Below are 12,500 nucleotides of genomic sequence, written 5' to 3'. Positions count from 1 at the left end.
ATATATATATATATATAATAATAGATATATAATTAATTGCCGCCACAGTCGACGGCAAGTGCTATTTTATCAATAATATTGTAACATGTTGAGTAATGTTATAAAATAACTCCGTTTACTGGTTTGTAGGCTTGTTTTATTGAAAGCCGAAGGAGAGCCAGAGAGATAGATAGATAGAGAGAGAGAGAGAGAGAGAGAGAGAGAGAGAGGCTGGGGGGGGGGAGAAATAGAGCAGAATATATATGTATATATATATATATATATATATATATATATATATATATATATATATATATATATCAGAAAACGTATACTTCCTATATCAGTTCGATTAGAATTACCCACAAAGTGTCAAAGGGCCTCGAGTCTCATCGTAGTTACTTTCCTTGGTTGCAAAATTGTCCGATCTTTAAATATAAAAAATCAGATTATAATACAGTTCACAATTATAATTTGAAATTAATGTATCTTCACTGTTATTTGATTTGATTTGATTTTTAAAAACCTGTCCTTTTTACAATTTATGTCGTCACCTCATATTTAAACTGTAATTATAAAGAATATAATATTTATAATCATGAAATAAGGAGTCAATCAATCAATTTACGACGTTCAGCATCCCAAGTGATGGGCACAACTGTAATGGCTAACTAAACGTTACTTAACTCGGATCATTATTGTTCTATGTTTGTCACGTAAATCTTGCAGAGAAGATCAGTGAGCAAGTCGTGTACATTCAGGAATGGATATAAAATGTTGACATAATAGTGATAATCATTGAAATGCTATGTATCCGAAGTTACTTGAACAAATTAAATCTATATTTTCGTTTTATAATCGTGTGTATGTTGTTATAATGGAGTGTACGAGAATAATATTATACATATAATTATATATAATTATATTAAATATTCTAATCTATATTTATGGGGCAGCGTGGCTCAGCGGTTCGGTCTTTGCTTTTTTACCCTAAAAATACCGAATTCGATCACCCGCTATTCTTTGCGTCCTGGAGCAAGGCATCTAGCCCTAGCTCAATTTGCGGTGCTGCACTGCGGCGGACGCCAGGGTTATTCCAGTCCTCCATTCGAATGACCCCATAGACATTGGCCCTATAGAGTAATCTTCCCCTATGGGATTAAAGGAAAAATAAACAAATTAAAAATTATATAATAATGTAACCCTTCGTCTCACATACGAAAGGTATATATCTAGTTATTTAAAGTCGAAATGAATTGAGGAATTCGATTTTTTTTTTCTATCCAGTTTAATTAAGTATTTGCTACTATTCGTCTCAATCTCAAATTCATTAATTCGCTTTTCACGGTCTGGTACCTCTGGATAGAATGTGAAATGAAACCAGTGGGCCAATTGATTCCATGACTGCGTATAATATTATAAACTATTTACTCTTTATATAATGTATATGGATGTATGTTATAAAGCTGGAGGCTGTTTGACGAGTAATGGCTTAGACTCGATAATTCGAAAATGAATTTTAAATTGGATATTGTATAATTATCCTCTTCCTGCACTTTTTAGATTTGTTTTTTTTTTTCGATTTGGTTACAGGTATCATTATCAAGCTATCAAAATTTATGATCACGGTGGTGTCCTTGTATGTTGCTAAACCGTTGATTTCCTTCTGTTTGTTATTTCACAATTAATCAGTTAACTGCTGTACTCTGGAAATATACGCATTAAAAAAATTGGCCAGAAAACGCGTCCTTCAAATATCGATTGATTAAAACGACCCTTATCTTGTTAAAAAAGTCCAAAACGAGAATTTTTAAGACTCATGTTAAAGTTTCCTTCACGTCGATGGTCATTTTATTCAATCGATATTTGAAGTGAAAATTTTCCAGCAAAAATATCCAATAAAAATTCGGTTTGTCAGGGTTTGATTTTAGTCTTCTTTAGTTGGTTTGAAATGGTAATATTTCTGACCAAACCTTATGTTTTAAATTATAATTGTAGTCAAAAATAGGAGACGTGATTTATTTTGCTTTGTTTTGATTTGTTTTTGTTTTTTTGTTTTTTTGTGGGTTTTTTTTTTTGTTTTGTTTTTTGTTTTGTTTGGATTTTTTTATGGCAAGAGGATAAACATACATTTAGTAAAGAGACAAAAAAGGTAATATGTTTGACCAAACCTGATATTTCAAATTGAAATTACAGTCCAAAACAAGAGAAGTGAGTTAAATTTTTATATTTCATTGGCAAGAATAAACATAATTTATTTTTAAAGAGACAAAACTAAAATTCCACTTTTCTGGTAATTTTAACTTCAACCCCTCTTTTATGCATCAGGCTAGCCCAACGTGCTCAGATTATTAGGTCTGATAATCGAACTCAATTATGGGCTTGATACATCATTGTTGCAATAGACAATATTTTGCCTTGGTTTAGAGTATATCCATTACATACAATAATGTAAGCCCGTAATAAGTTGGGTTATCAGAACTGCGTATAAGTACACGTCGGGTTCACGCCAACGTTCTTAGGTGATGGGTTACATTTATGTACAAGCTAATTATTGACCAAAATTTTGTTGAAATACCAAACTATGATGTATCTAGTATTTTTTCAGTTTTTTTTTTAATTGCCTGAAAAAAAAGAACGTATCTCGTAATATTCCTATCTGGGCCCTCCTCCTCAAGTCGTCATTTCATTTTGCCATTGAATTCAAAACAATATGTTCAAAAAGATAACACTTATCAATATATATATATATATATATATATATATATATATATATATATATATATATATATATATATATATATATATATATATATATATATATATATATATATATATATAAGATATAAACAAAAATATTGACTGTCATTGGATTATGGTAGCTATCTATATAACATTAATATATCAATAATATTATAATTCCTTACAGATTCTTGTGAATGAACTTAGTTGGGCTTCCTCTATTATTTTATCTGTACAAAGAGAAATACTGGTTTAGTAATCAATATCCAAGAGGACAGAAATTTGCTTCCACGTCCTTGCTATTACAATTCTAACATTTTAAAGGGGCAAATGGAATCAATATCTTATCGATTTTTAAAATAAATATCTCGTGCTTTTTAGAATTCGGTTGACGAAAAAAGTTTTCAATGAATTCACATGATGAAAGCTGTGTAGCTGGAGAGCGTAGCTAGAGAGAGTGTAGCTAGAGAGAGTGTAGCTAGAGTCAACGGCACATAATACATAGAGAAGTTCTGAGTTGCCAAATAACAAGAACCGTTGACTACTAAATGAAAGACAGCAATGACAACAATTTTTAAAATTTGAAACTATATCTATGTAATTTTTATTGAAATAAATGATTCTAGAACCCATTGACATCATCAAGGCGTCCGTGCTACATTTTCAAATATATTTTAACATTAATCAACCAACTAATCCATATATTATTTCCGAGAAGTTTGTGTTTTCCAATGGTTACAGGTGTTCATACAAATTGAAGGGGATTAAATTGATTTTTTGCCTTTACTTTTCAAACAGCCTCTCTGTGATATGACCCACTATTTCAATGTGATGTTACGTTGAGTATTAGTCAGAAGAAGAAAATTCAGTGTAATAGGATGTAAATGTTGCTGCTTGAAGCTCGAAAAAATAAAGATAAACAAAACAAAACAAATAAACAAAAAAAAAACAAAAAAAGAACAAGCAAACCAACAAACAAACAAACAAAAAAAACACTGAAAAGGTAGAATAAAAGCTTACATTTACAGATTATATTGATGTTTCGGGTTTGCTCTTTGCCAAAAATCTAGACGATGAATAAAACGACTATGAGACAAGGGGTAGTCTTAAGCAAGTCACCTCACCGTTTCTCATCTGTGGTGCAGCCCTACTCGTGCGGCTTGATTTATTAAGTCTTCACTGATATAAAAAAATGAATAAATGCAGTTTAAGATTCTGTCTATCTTTAACATAATTAGTCATTCTTCTCCCCCCCCCCCCCCCCCCCCCCCCCCCCGCAAAATCGTAAGTGGAGAAGCAGTTTTTTCAGACCAGGTTTAAAGCTAAATTTTTCCTTATTAAGTTCAGAAAGAGTACATTTTATTATAGAAATGGCCCCTTTCAAGTCCCTTTCAAAAGTGGAGAATTGTTTTGGTAATTGTTTTGAACCTCAATAAATAGTATATACACTTTCAGTCATTTGAATTCCATCATCATTCAGTATTGGAACTAAATTCAATTTTCAACGCCTGGCTCACCCAACATGATACCAGATTGGAGCAATGGGTCATAACTTAGTTCGAGTTGATTTTTTACTTTTTTACTTTTTTACTCAATGTGTGTTGTATTAAGTTCTTTTTGTTTCTTCTAGCCATTAAACTGTTTTTATCAATGTTTATAACAAATGTATATGAATTCAGTTTTGTTTTTTTTAATAATATATAACATATATCATTCTGTATTGTGATGGAACATGCCTATTATTTAATATGGATGCCGCTTTCAGCCAGTAAATTACAAATTAAAATTCCGGCTGATATCTGCTTTTTGAATTATACCTATGATTATTTGATCATAACATAACGTAATTCAACTTTTCCAAATTATTACAAAGGCCATTATACCCTCGTGTTTTTCGTTGGATTACAAAAATCACACTTTTCAAAACAATTTGGCAACAAAACGTTTCCTTCAAATAACGATTGATAAAAATGACTTTCAGCATGTCCAACATTTTCGAACCTGTCTGAGCTTTCTGTTGAAGTCTCCTTTTTTAAAACTCTCTTTGACCTCCCATGGTGGGCGGAGAAATCACTTTTGCTGTTTTCCATTATATCCGACCTCGTTTAAGTGTTGCTTTCTGCCTTGGATTATGATTACTTGGTTTTATCCTGGCCCAGGTCGGAGTCCTTGGCTGAGAGTGAAAAAATCAGATGAATATAAATTTTTGGGGGATGATATTTGTGTCCTTATAAATCTTCTCTCATATGGACTTTTTAGGGGTTTGTTTTGAATATGATTTTGTATAAACATCTCAGTATAGATAGTTCTTTGTGGGATCAGGTGCTTGTCTCCGGATAGGACTTTTAGATGATTTCAAACCTACATCGATAGTTTATACTTGGAATCTAGACGTCTACATCTGTTCTTTATTTAAACAAGTTCCTTTTTTTTACTTTTTCTTGAGTGCTTTTAATTGTAAATCCAGAAATTTTTGACTATCCGACCTGTTAACTGACGCTAAAATTACGAGCATGACGCAAGCGTTGTAAACTTCGTCACCCCCCCCCCCCCCCAAAAAAAAAAAAAAAAAAAAACAAATAAAACAAAACAAACCCAGTCTCTTTTACATTTAGTCATTTTTGTCGATCGGAGCTTCAAGTAAAATTTGTTTTACCAATTTTTTAAAACCAACAAACAAAGAAACAAACAAAGAAATAAAAACACAGCAAAGCTTGAAGGTTTTACGTCATTACTTGTGACCACAGCTCACTACAATAAAGGTAGTTGTTTATGTAGCAGGAAAAAAACAGATGTGTTCAATCGTCCCCAAATGGTATTATGTCGGTTTAAACAGATGCCCCCCCAAAAAAAAACGGATTTTAAAATTAGATAACGAAAAAATGTGAAATTTTGTCTGAGAATGTAAAATTTTAATTACTCTCCTAAATTAAAACAAACAATAACAGCAACAACAAAAAACAAAAAATAAAACAACAATATCAACAAAAAACAAGAACAAACTTAACCCAAGCATCATATTTTGGAGTAAAAATTCAACTGTTAGCATCTAAACCACGTCGACTCAATACCATTTTGCGGCGATGGGTCACATCTATCATGACGACCTTATAATATGTTGATCAATGTCATGTCCACTGTGTTTTTACTATGATAAAAAAATGTATATCATTATAATTATTATAATATCGTCATCGTATTTAATACTCGACACAATAAACACGTCAATAATCATCGTTTTCTTTGTTTCTTTTTTGTTTCGTTTTTTAAAAATGTTTGTTCGTTTCTTGTCATCTTTATTTTTCCCTTATTTTTTTAAAAGTAATAATAATAATAATAATAATAATAATAATAATAATAATAATAATAATAAATAATAATAATAATAATAATAATAATAATTAATAATAGATCTTTATTGTCCATAAATATGGCAATTTGTCATTTAGTTACACTTATTATAACGTTATATGATAACTATAACATTGAACAGATATTTCACTCCTATTTGTTTTCTCCCTCTCTCTCTCTCTCTCTCTCTCTCTCTCTCTCTCTCTCTCTCTCTCTCTCTCTCTCTTTCTTTCTTTCTTTCTCTTTCTTTCTCTTTCTTTCTCTTTCTTTCTTTCACGTGTGCAATATACACAACATAAACATATTTATTTCGTTTTCAATTTGTTACAATTATGGCAATTCGACACCAAATATTATCATCAATATCATTTGGTCAATTAATCTAACATTAAATAAATTAATCAGTCAATCAGCCAACGCATCAATCCTTGGTTTTGCTGTACCATATGAAATATTCAACATTTGTGTTGCTGATGGAACGAATGTTGATTTATACTTGTTAGTTCTACATTTAATCTGACAAAACCTTCTCCCAGATGGTAAAAGACTAAATTCATGGTATAAAATATGTTTTTTATTGTTGGTATTTGCAAATGCTTTCCTTTTTATTGCTTTTCCATGAATTCTTTCTCCTCCATCAAGAGGATGGTTTATTATTTTTGATGCCTCTTTGATAGATTTTGAAATTTTTGATTTATCTTTAAGTCGGCATCCGCCAAACCATGTTGTGCAGCCAAACGCAATTACACTTTTAATCAATGAGTCATAAACTCTTAACATAGTTTTCTTCCCTAGTTGAAATGTTTTCTGGGTTGTTTTTTTTTTTCATTATCAAATTTCGTATTTCGATACGATCTGCCTTTCAAACTTCCAACTTTGAAGAGTGTCAAAACCTCAGCCATGTAGATAACCTTTTTCTAACCGGGTATCGGTCACGACAATTGATACTGGGTGGGGATCCTGACCTCCCATTGCGGGCAGGGGGTCCATACTGTGTCTTCTATCCCCCTATGTCTGTTTTCCAACATACTTTCTGTCTTTGTCTTGAAATGAGATTACTTGGTTTTGTCCTGGCCCTGGTCGGAGTCCTGACTGGGAGGGAAACAGTCAGCTGCTTTGTTATTGTTTTGAGAGATGGTATTTTCTTCCTTGTAAATCATCTCTCTGTTATGTATTATTATATTTGTTATTTGTAATGTATAATGTAAGCATCTGAGTGTATTGCTTGCTTCGACTTTGGACCAAATTCAGATCCCTTGATTAGGGACAGACCTTTAGTTGTAGATTCAACCTTCCGCTGTGAGTGGGCGGGCACAAGGCTGGGTCATTGGAAAAGGCCCCGTTCTCACATTTCCTCATCACGTTTTGGTGTAAATTGAGCTGAAAAATTGAGCATTTATATAGAGCAATATCTATCACTGAACGTGCTCAAAGCGCTTTACAAGGGGTCCCTGGCCAACACCAACACTTAACATGTAGGACGAGACAGGACGCCTGTTAGGCGATATTACAATTTGTTCGGTCATAGACAACGCTGTGGAAGGCCAGGTACTCATTTTACACCTGAGTACGATGAGAAAATGTGAGTAAAGAGCCTTTTCCAAGGACTCAACTATTCGCCGAGCGAGGCTCGAACCCAGGACCTTCCGATCCGAAAGCGAGTGTCATACCATAAGACCACATAGCCGCACAATTTGAATACCTGGTTTATCCTGCCCTTCTCTGAAAAAAGCCATTTTGAAAATTTTGGCCATAAAACTCGTCCTTCAAATATCAATCAATTAAAATGACCCTCATGTTGCCAACAACTCTCAATAATGCTTGATGGTTTGAGACTTTTACACTATGAGGGTGATTTTAATCGATATTTGAAGGATGAGTTTCCTGGTCAAAAATTTTTTAATGTGTTTTCTCATAGTACGGCCGTTAAGAAATCGGTAGCTGGGTTTGTTAGATTTGACGGAAAGTAATTTGAATTTGAAATTTACTAGCGCTTGATCCAGAGTGTTGAAAGCGATTGTTACGATCCATTTAATGCTAAAGAAGTAAATGTTGGCTTTATGTACCCTTCTATTGAATAGTCATTATCTATAACAGGGATGTTCTTCTTTGACTGATAAGAACCATTCTTGGCCCAAGGAGATTGCAACCAGGATTTAATCACACTTATTGTTCGTTTGTATTACCGTCAACTGGGGTGACTTTGCCTCTACCGATTTGGAGCATTTTGAATATTCTCAGGCTTGTTGCTGTTATTTTCTTCATTAGAGGACTTGGTTTTTTATCAAAAGAATTAACTGTTACAAATCTAAATATAATCTAATTTGTCCAAATCTATAGAGGCAAAGTCAACCACGAAGGCAAAGTGACCCCAGTTGACGGTACATATAAAGATAAAGGGAAGTAACTATAACAAGGGAAAATATTATAATGTAACACATTCCTTATTACCTTTCTTTACAATCTCTTAAAAATCCTCCTGACTTTTTTTTTTTTTTTACAGTAGTTTCAATGAAGAAAAAAACAATCATTCATTTTTAGCATTCAGAAATAGAAAGTTAAATGGGAATTTAAGATCTTGTTTCACTTCTAAATGTTGCGTTCAGATACGAGTCAATAATCAGGTATTTTAATTTGAGGGACGTAAGCGTTTTCTTCAGCGCTGACTGTATTACATAGAGTCTGTTACCTCCCTTGTGAGATTATGCAGTAGAATTTTGCGAATGACACTTTTCGTCTTTGAGATCCAATCAAAATGCAGTAAATAAGGTGAAATGTGCAAGTGAAGTCTCTTTCTTTTCATAATGCTCACGCTTCCGAGAATATTTGATTTAAAAAGATCACTGACCAACCCCAACTGCTTCTTCTAAAGTGACAATAAATTAACGAGAAGGCACTGGGGGATGCGGGATGATAGAAATGTGAAAAGGTGTGTACGAAACAGGGGCAGACAATGGAGAAAGAAAAATAAAAGATCTTAAGAAAAACAAATCTTTAAAAATCAGAAGGGGGCAGCGTAGCTCATCGGTACGGTCTTTGCTTCGTACCCGAAAGGTACCGAGTTCGATCACCCGCCGCAGCGGGCATTGAGCAAGTCACCTCGTCCTAGCTTAATTTACGGCGCTGCACCGCGGCTGACGCCTGTGTTATTCCAGTCTTCTCTTCGGAATAGACCCTGGAGACAAATTTCCCCTTTAGGATGAATAAAGGGAATTTTAATTTTAGAAAATTTAAAATTTCGATCCCCAGTCGGTTATTTCTTGTATTTTTCTTTCTGCTTTGTCTGGCACCCTTTCATACACACCTTTACATATTTCCACTTATTCAACAGTACACTGATATATATTTTTTCTCTCCTTATTTACCTCACGATGTCATTGGAAGTGCAAATAAAATCAATATTCCAAAGGACTGGATTATTTATTGTGCAACTGATCAGAGTCTTCGGGTTTCAGAATGATGCATCTTATTTTCTATCCTAAATAAATGTTTGTCGTCCATAAAGATAATCCATCCTCGCTTTTTTACGCCCCGTTATCATAAAAATATGTATATACACCCTGCAAATAAAATAGATATGCCACAATATGATTAATAAATATATAAACTTCTCATTGACGATATATTGTCCGGAGGACTGGCCACTCACCTCCAAGGACTTTTGAACCGGAAAACAGGAAGGAGTAACGTCACGACTTCTCTGCCTTATGACAGACTGATAAGGCAATTTTACCGGAGGGTTAGGGTTCGCTTCTCAGCGGAGGTGTTTTTCTTGCGACCATAATACATGAATATGTTCCTTATAGCATGATATTATTGTATACGGAATAAAAAATGCAGGTGTCGTCTTTTGTTTATAGTATGGTGTTGAAGAATAGCAGCGTTAAAACAAATAAAATTGACAGTAAAAATAAAATAACTTCAAAAGAAATAAAATAAATAGGATGAAATAACCCGTGAGAAAGAAATGGAGAGGCAATGAAAGCGTCTTTCGATTACGGATTTAATGTTAAAAAGTTATATTTCTCACTGATTTTACATCCATGAATGCATTCATGCTTAACGTAAAGTAATCTCTATGGAAAACGCTTGTCGTTAACACTCAAATGGCCCTGTTTTAGGCCCCATCATAATCCACGATGGAAACTCACGCAAGGCTAAAAAGACCCATAAAAGCAATACGAGTTGCTAACTTTAATAACTTATTGGGCGAAAGAAGAAGAAAAAAACCCCGTCTTGTTAATGTTTCGCCAAAAGAAGTTGAGACCTTTTGTTTCATTATTAATAACATAAAAACGTGTAATACAGAATATATATATATATATATATATATATATATATATATATATATATATATATATATATATATATATATATATCAGTGGCGGTTCTAGCCTATTTACAGTGGTGGGGCAAAGATGATTCGGTCATTATATATATATATATATATATATATATATATTATATATATATATATATATATATATATATATCAGTGGCGGTTCTAGCCTATTTACAGTGGTGGGGCAAAGATGATTCGGTCATATATATATATATATATATATATATATATATATATATATATATATATATATATATATATATATAATATATTATTTAGTTATTTCTTTTGTTTTGTTTTTTTTTATTAAATTTTTTTAATTATTTTTTTTTCACCTTTAAACAAAAAATATTTCAACCACAAATAATCACATTCACAATGAAATGACAATACCAGTAGATTTTAATTATTCCAAACGTAATCAAAAATGAATCACGAAAGAGAATACAACTAAAAAATAAAGCGACGAGACATAATGCGACAACACCTTGACAATACAAGTCCATTCCGTTCACTCGAAAAATTAAAGAGATGCTTTAATACCTCAACGGCGAGATTAATATTTCTGTTACATATTTCTGGTTTTCAGTAGTACGTAGTAACCTTAAAGTTTTCATCGAGAAGCAACAACAGCGATATGACTCGAGTTTCATTCAGAGCTCAAATTGCATCATTTTTACTGCTGTCTTGGTGGTTAGAATGATTGTGCCGGTGGTGGTAGTGGTTGGAATAGTGGTAGCGGTGGTGGTGATGGAAGAGGAGGAGGAGGAAGACGAGGCGGTGAGGGAGGATGTAATTATGGTAGTGGTCTTGGTGGTGCTGTTGGTAAGAATGATAGTTGTTGAGACGATGACGGAAATTGTATGATGATGTTGATATTGTTTTTATTGCTATTGTTGTACTTGTTGTTAATATTGTTGTTGTTGTTGTTGTTGTTAATGATGATGATGATGATGATGATGATGATGATGATTATGATGACAACGACGATGTCGTCGACAATGATGGTTACCATACGATATTACAAAGTTTATTCAATCTTAGGCTTTCGCCAATAAATCATACAATTTGATGACCACATACATGAAAGTGGAAAAAAAATGGTAAATGGAACCAAACAATAAACTGATACCATTAATAACCACCCAAAAAAATACAATAATAGTAATACCACCAATACGTACAATAATAATAACAATAATAATAATAATAATAATAATAATAATAATATAATAATAATAATAATAATAATAATAATAATAATAATAATAATAAATAATAAATAATAATAATAATAATAATAATAATAATAATAAATAATAATAATAATAATAATAATAATAATAATAATAATAATAATAATAATAATAATAATAATAATAATAATAATAATAATAATATAATAATAATAATAATAATAATAATAATAATAATAATAATAAATAATAATAATAATAATAATAATAATAATAATAATAATAATAATAATAATAATATATAATACTAATAACAATAATAATATTACCATCATCATTACTGCTACCACCACCGCTACCACCATCACCATCATTGTTACGTTTCCAATTATTTTTTCTCGTTTTTTAAAATTTGATATCTATCAAAACAGACGAAAATTCCGGTGATTTTTTTAAAGGGTAGTTAAAATATCTATGATTTTATTAGCCCTGAAAACTACGATTTTTATTTTCTTATTTAAAGTAGGCAGGTCTGCTATGACAAGTATCAGTTCCATAGTCAAAATAAGACACACAAAAACAAAGTTTATTTAATCTTAGGCTTTCGCCAATACTTCTTACAATACAATTAAGACAAAATTATGTTACCAATCTCTCCTCATGCATTCGTTAGACTATCACAATAACGACCATGTTATCTTTGCTCCTTATCCAACCAGCCCCAAGCTTCCCGCCTCTTCATCGCGAACCATGTTATGTATGTATTAGCTTCAGGACGGGCAAGTACGGAATCTGCCCACCCTTCCTTTAAACGTATTTATTTCCTCTATAACTTAGAATTCAACTCTCTCCTTACTCAGAAGAGTATTTCTCGTATACTAATTCAATTG

This window comes from Berghia stephanieae, chromosome 4 (genome assembly GCF_034508935.2).
Source record: "Berghia stephanieae isolate SIO BIC M18660-M18661 chromosome 4, UCSD_Bste_1.3, whole genome shotgun sequence".
In the NCBI taxonomy this organism is placed as follows: domain Eukaryota; kingdom Metazoa; phylum Mollusca; class Gastropoda; order Nudibranchia; family Aeolidiidae; genus Berghia; species Berghia stephanieae.
The sequence above is the reverse complement of the archived record's forward strand: the minus strand, read 5'-3'. Positions refer to the sequence as shown.